The following is an 8,099-nucleotide window of genomic DNA, read 5'->3' as shown; positions in this document are numbered from 1 at the left end:
TTGTACTACTATTTCTACTTGGCGGTTTTTCACTCATCGCGGGGCTTCATGGTACGGATCCCCCACGATAAACGAGGGACTACTGTACAGTTCATTTTAGAACAACAGACATGCTGGAACATTTTGTTCCTCTTCTACTACGTGAAACTGAGATAAACATTTAGAAGTGTCAAATACAATTGTCTTTTCTTTAATGCTCTGTGTGCAAAACCACAGTTTCTAAAGTCTATGTGTCCTCTATAGCTTGCTGTTACTTTGACTCTAAAATCTATCTGTACCTGTTAGTCCCATAGTAAATGGAGAAGTCAGCAGAAATGTATTTGATGTACTTGGAAGGGATCCAGCAATGTCTTTCTGAATGACTGTGTATCAAATGGTTGTTCACTAACTTTTGAATTGAACCTGATAGGCTTGAGCCCCAAGCCAACCTACAGAGCTACTTTATGTACTGATGAAGCCAAAATACTGTTAACCTGTTCTTATGAACAAGCCAAAACCAGCAACTGAAAATTGATTCCTCTTGCACATCACTCCATATGCCCTCAAGGAATAAAATTAAACACACCCTTGCGTTGACAGTTTCAATATGATGCCAATTTCCTGGTACAAGTCGACAGGAGCAGCAGCATTTAAGTACAATCAATACCAACACAGTGAGAAAGGAAGGAACTCATTCTGCTAAATGAAATACTTGCTCTTTGTTATGAGTGTGTCGTACTGTGTGTGTGTGTGTGGTTGAATGTTGTTATCTCTTCAAGTGCACAAATGTTTCTAAAACACAATTAAAATGTAATACATATAGAGATGATGTCAGTTGGTGCTCAAACCTATTTTTTTAAGATGCCAAACATGTAAGCATGTATGTAACTTGAGAGCACATCATAATTTAAAGGCCTAATCTTAAAATATTACCTAGCTTAAAGCTGCATTTAAATAATTTAACCCAATGACTTTACACAATTTTAACTTACAGCAGTACTTATTTTGTACCATAAATCTTTGGACTGAGTGCTAAATCCTTGGTAAAATGTGTAATTTTGCATTCAGTCTGAATGTATTAGTTTTAATAATTTATTGTGGATAACATTAATCATTGCATAACATAACAAGTGTCTCCTAAGAAGCCATGTATGCCATGTTAACATGCACCATCTAATTAACTGTTTTCTACAGACCAACAGTTCATGCTCAGTAATCCAGGTTACAAATCCAACAATGTTCAGTCAGGTCATCTGGACGGTTTCTTTTTTTTCTTGCTGAGACGTTTCGTTCTTCATCCAAAGGGCTTCTTCAGTCCTTAAATACAGATTTCTTCAGTCTTATCACCAGTAAACTTTTTTTTTTCCCCACTATGGGAGTGTGGTATTTGTGGGACTCCAGTTTGTTTGTGACTTTCCATACTGAAGAAGTCCTTCGGATGAAGGATGAAACGTCTCAGCAAAAGAAAAAAAAAGACACTGTCCAGATGACCTGACTGAACATCGTTGGTATTTTCTGCAGACCAAAGATTATGTCCTCATAACAACAGTTCTCTCTAATAGCGCAGCTTCTTTCACATGAGTTCTGAATCATCCCAAAAGCTGTTCAAAGATGGTTGAAATGCAACTAAAGACTTATTTTTGATGTGATGTTTTGTTAAATAGTCATCAGCAATTTGACCCTACTGCTGTGACACCAATCATTGGGCATTTTCCAAGCTTACAAAACATCTCTATGAAAAAGAAAATACTGAATGGATGTTACATTAGACAATATTAAACCTCTGCACTTTGCATGGCAACACTTGTTTAACTTATTGCTTGTTCATTTGTCTGTGCATGTATATGCTGATAAGGCTTCAAACACATCAGCTCCCAGATCAGCAGGTTTAGTCAGTCCAAAGGTACACGCAGCTCTAAACAAACTGATTCTTAGCTTCACAATCACAATCACGACAAATACACAGCTACAGACAAATAAGCAAAGAACAAGATATCCGTCCATTTTACCTTTTACCCGCTTCTTCCATTCTGGGTCACGGGGGTCACTGGTGCCCATGTCCAGCAATCAGAACAAGATATTCTAAAATAAAAACATATTCATAAAATCAATAATTACAAAAATGGGTTACAGGTAAGGATTAGGCATATGGTTCATCAGTCTTAAGGCTCTAATTTAGTTTTAGTGCTTCAGTCCTGCTAATGAAAACCCAAATGCTGCCATAGTTGACTGAAAACTCAGATTGTGCACATTATGTTTCATTTATTGTTGTTGTAGTCAGTCTGTTCAGCCAACAGTCCCAACAACGCCTGTGGACGTAACCAGTCCTAAAATGCACTGTTCTTAGAGTGACTTAAATAAAACAGCACATCTCTCTTTGAAGTAATATTTGAATGTATATATGGGATTTTAAGACGGAACTCTTTCTGCTAAATTAAATAAATGAATAAATTTAAAAAAAGGTATCTCATACCAGATTCATATGACTTTTTTACTTAAGGTAACTTACAAACAAAGAATGACAACCGGATTTGATGGGACCTTTAAAGCTGGTTTGGGAATCAGGCTTTGTCAAGTGTAACAATAATTAAAGAATTGGTTGAAACAGAAAGTGAGGCTCCTTGTTCACACAGTTGTTTTGTTTTGACTTTATTTTTTACTCGTCAGAAGGAAAACATATTTCTGTATATGCTATTTTGTTAAATATGTTATAATGAAAATTTCAAATTTATTTTCAGTATAACATCATATTCCATCAACCAACTTTATGTTTTGACTTTATGTCAAAACAGGATATATGGCAAAGCTTTCCAACCTAATTAATGAGAGTATGGAAATGAGTAGCTGAACTTGTCACTGATCCAATAAAGAGCTGTTGATTTCTCCAATGCAGCTCTTGTTTTTCAGTTTAGCCCATCTATTCCTGACAGCAGCGCAAGTACGAGCAAAGTGCTACATGGATGTTAACTTCCCTCCTCTTCCTGAGCTCTCCTTGTCGCTTGTCACATTCTCTATGAGTGTAAACCATCTTGTTAGGGCCCCCTGAGATTTTGTCATCTGTGATGTGTGTATGAGTGGCTGCTGTTGACACAGCAGTATGTGTAGGTCGACAGTGTCGCAGCCAGTAGGGGACAGATAGCGGACAAGCACACGCGTACACACAAATTAGTACCACCATCCTGACCTCACGCAGAGCAAAGAGGTGAAAGGAGGAAAGATGGGATGAGGTGGTGAAAAGATGACAAATGGATCAATGAAAAGAGGGGACAGGAAGATGGATCTGAGAAACAGGAAGTGAAAAGGACATGCATTTTGATTGGCAGCCAAGCATCATGGTGCAACACAGTAAGTCACTTGAAGTGCAATTTGCTTATGGTTACACATAGAAAGAATTATTTCAAGATTTGTAGTGGTTAAACTAAAAGTCAAAAGGAAAATCACGTTTTAAAACGTAATAATATGAAGTAAGCTGAAAAGAATATCATCATCATGACTGAGTGCGCATAAGTTTATATGCTTAGCATTGAACAAAAATGATGAAAAGGAAACAGGGAAGTGACAAACAAGTGTAATAATGAGAAAGATGCATAAAAGATGCAAAAGTCATGGGTTTAAAAGAACAAAAAAATAATGAATTTGTTTAATTCAACTTTATACTCCTACCATGTTAGCCTACAATTATTAAAATAACAAAGTTTGCCTAAATTCTTATTTTTTATCAAACTACGTTTTTATTATACTGTATAAGATAAACACAGTTCAGTAATCTAGAAACATGAACTGGACAGGGCAATCAGCCACTTGTCTAGTATGTTGCCCTTTATTTTATTTAACTTTTAAGGATAAACTTTTTTTTTTATCACAATATAAAGTATACAAAATGTTCATGTAAAGAAATGTGTCCTTACTGGAGTTTGACCAGAAACACGACTCTGCATGCTCAGGCATCTGTCTTACCTTACCTCATCCAAACCACTTGCCTTTAACATGTTTTATATTCAAGTGTGGTGACAGAATGCAACGCCCCCCCCCCCCCCCAATCCTAAACACCCCCCACCCCACGTCAAAAATTGTCCTTCCCTGTGTTTTACCTCTTCGCTCTGACACGTCTGTCGACAGGAAGAGCTGTTTAACCTTCAGAGACCAGATTCAAATTGATTGATGTCTGCTTTCTTTTTCAAATGATGATGAAGTCTTGTTTTGAGCAAAGATCTGACAAAAATACAAACGCATCACGCTGAGATTTAACCTAAAAGGTCAATTCTGATCAGAGCAAAACAGACAGCAAATATGAATATTATCTGAAATATAACAAACTTTATGGACAAAGTAAATGATGAGATTGACATTTTGTTTTGAGTATATTATTTAATATTGTTTTAATTAAATATTTATTAATTATTCCTTATTGTCCTGACACAGGGCAGCACGGTGGTGCAACTGGTAGAGTGCTGCCTCTCAGCGAGCAGGTCCTTGGTTCAAACCCCGGTCCAGGGGCCTTTCTGGGTGGAGTTTGCATGTTCTCTCCGTGCATGCGTGGGTTTTCTCCAGGTGCTCCGGTTTCCTCCCACAGACCAAAAACATGCATGTTAGGCTGATTGGTAACTCTAAATTGTCCCTAGGTGTGAGTGAGAGAGTGAATGGTTGTTTGTCTCCTTTGTCTCTATGTGTCCCTGTGATGGACTTGCGACCCGTCCAGGGTGTACCCCGCCCCTCTCACAGTGATTGCTGGACATGGGCACCAGCGACCCCCGTGACCCAAAATGGAACAAGCGGGTAAAGATAATGGATGGATGTCCTGACACAGATGTAATTTAACATCAAGCATAGTGACCTTTGAAGGACAAAGAAGAAAAAAGTGTGTGTCTAATAGAGGATCATGTACATCCGTGGCAAACACTTTAACTGGTTTGTTAAATTTCAAACAGATCAATTCTTAATCTGTGTTTTATCTGATCTAATAGGGGCATTACCCCCCCCCCCCCCCACACACACACACACACACACACACAAACTCTCACAAAAAGAATATGCTCTCAAATATACAGGAAGTCTCACACACTCATCTATATTGGCAAGTTTTTGCATTTCCCTTTGTCAAATTAAATTATTGATGACACGATTAAAGGGATCTTTGCACAAATCAATTACAGTTGTGTGTGTGTCTGTGTGTGTGTGTGTGTGTGTGGGGGGGGGGGGGGGTATCTGTGTGTGTGCAATGTGGAGTAAATGTGATTCCAAAGACCTTCTCTGTCCATAGAGAAGAAAAAAGCAGAATGATTTTTGTTTCCTTACTAAAAATGGCCAAAATGCTCAAGTAAATGTTAATATTGTGAGACTTAATAAAATTTAAATAAAACCATCTACATTAGACCTATAGTTCAACAATTGCTTATTTATTAAGAAACTACATGTATATAAGTAAATTTGTTTCTAACAACACAAAGCATGCGGGGTTGCCGTATTTTCCGCCGTACACGTCGCACCACCCCACAAGTGGCATCAGTCTAAAAATGTATAAAAAAGTGGAAAAAATCCATAAATATGTTGCTTCGCCGTATAAACCGCATCTATTATGCATCACCGCTAACGCATCGCATTTGTTACGTGTCACTGCTGACAACCTGGAAATGTGGGCCGGTGTTGTGCTAAAATTGATTGGCTGCCAAATGGCAGCCACAGGAGCGTGCACGGGAGGACTTTAACAAGAATTTAACAAGATTAACACTTAAAAACAATTATTTGTTTGCTTGAAATTATAGCAAAGGTGTGTCTCAGTTGAAATTTTACTTAATAAACGCACCTCAATGGTCAAATTAGCTGCATTTCGCCAGGGTGGTGCAGCGAAATGAATCAGATTTGACAGTTGTTCCAAGCGAGCTGGATGAAGGTGCCAGGCTATGGCAAGTCGATTGTGTCATCAATAGCCACTTTTACCTATTACATGACACAACAGCATGCCAAACTACTCAAGTGCTGTCTAGTGGCTGAAAATGGTAGTGTTCAATATTTTTCGTCAGAATGAATGAAAACAGTCATATCTCAACCAAAAATCGGTTTATAAATATGTGAAAAAAAAATCCATAAATAAGTCGCTTCGGCGTACAAGTCGCAGGGCATGCAAAATATGCAAAAAACCACGACTTATTGGCTGAAAAATACAGTAATTTACATGTTTATGTAGCATCCTCACAAGTTTAGGGTTTGTGCCCATGCATATATTAGATGTCCAGTGGTATTAGAGAAGCAAAATGACAGCTGAGTTTGCAAGCATATGTCATTTTAATATGACATGCTGCATAAAATAATATAGTCAAGCAAAAAGAAAAGGATCTCAATCTGTGCTGATAAAGCTCTTTCCCCCTTCTTTGAACTAATGTATGTGCATTTACAGTAATCAGTAGTGTCTTAGTCAGCACAGGTGGCATATCAAATTTTGCTGAAGAATACAAAGAAAATGATAAGTAGACTTTTGTGACACAGATCCTTGGTCTGTGTATGGGTTTACCAATATCATTATTATAATTTGTTTTAAATGCATTTTTATTACTGACTTTGCATGAGCTGTGGGGCAGAATATATTCTGCTAAAAAGCCCAAAGCACAATAAACCCTCCTAGAGTTAAATGCAGCTTATCAAAATTCATTCTACTTTACTTGAAGCAAGTAAAAAGTTGCAACACATCGCATTGTTTTTCTGTCTCCTGTTACTGCTGCAAAGCTTTGTTGCCAGAATAGAAGAGGAAACTATACTTGTTAAGATAAAGTGCTATGCTAAATATTGAGTGACATTTGTAATAATATATCTTCTGGCACTGAATCTAAAGCTTATTATAACCTCCATTATAAATCTGATTGTGTATTTTACTGTAGATTGCTATATGCATTCATCAAAGTCACAATGACAATTTCCTGTGGGCTGAATGCTCCAAGAAAACAAATCAAGCCTCAGCGTTTCACCTCAAACTTTTAGGTTTGTAGCTGCTGCCAAGTGTCTGATTAAAACTCATAAATAGTGATTAAAAAAGAAATGGAATCATGTCTGAAATGTTTAAGCTTGTTTAATGCGTAGGCTACATGATTTGTGTTTATACAAACCACTGAAGACCATTGACTTCTATTCTAGCTGCTATAAAGACACAGATGGACTGAGAGGTACTGCATTTATCCCATAAGAAATTTAAAAAAGATCTGATTGCATCATGTCAATAAATAAACACATTACTCAATGAATAAGTTAAAGTAATCAACTAAATGTTATTGATTGAAGGTTGATTGATTGATTGAAACAGTAATTCATTTAATTACTTATTTGCTTACTTTTTTTTATTCTTATTTTATGATTATTATATCACATTACTGGATATAAATGGTTGCTGATCATCTACGGCTGACTAGTTCATACAAACCTCCCAAACCAGAATTGAACAATGTTCTTATTTAGTTTGAACTGTTTCAACCCATAGAAACATCCAGCTGCAACAATGCAAACACATATAGATAAAAACTTTTGTTAATCCGTGTCTTTAGTGTTTTAATGACAAACTTAACCAAATCAAGTTGTTCTTGAATAATCTTTAAATTGTTGTAACGTGCATTAAACTTGACGCTTGTAAAATTATTTAGTTGCTAGTTAATTTGAGCATTACATCATGACTTTATGAAGATTTATTTCAAATTAGTTTTTTTCCATGAAATGTTCTGTTTTTTTCACGTCCTTTTTTAAGTCTAAAGTTTAGACTCATAATGTACAGATAAATAGTGTGAGTTTTCAGTAAAAGGAGCACAGTTGTCCGTCGCTACTTCACGGTTCGTATTTTTGCGGACTCGCTCTATCGCGGTTTTTCAAAATAAGATTGGACATGACACACAGTTGGCTGATTGATGGATGAGCTGCACGATCGACATAGAATTTTTATTTAAAATAAATTATTTTTAATTATTTAGCACCAATGTGCAGCCCACAGCTGCAGTAGAAGCTTCTTCATTCAGCGTGTCAGGACTCAGCTCTGCAGAGGAGAAGTGGGCGTGGCCACGAGCGCTGACAGGTGGCAGAGTGCAGCAGGAGGCAGAGAGCTGAAATCATGACACTCTGTGCTCTTTTAGAGCGTTTAGAGTTTA

The sequence above is a fragment of the Nematolebias whitei genome, chromosome 8 (assembly GCF_014905685.2).
Source record: "Nematolebias whitei isolate Nwh7 chromosome 8, NemWhi1, whole genome shotgun sequence".
In the NCBI taxonomy this organism is placed as follows: domain Eukaryota; kingdom Metazoa; phylum Chordata; class Actinopteri; order Cyprinodontiformes; family Rivulidae; genus Nematolebias; species Nematolebias whitei.
Note: the sequence above shows the minus strand (reverse complement) of the source record.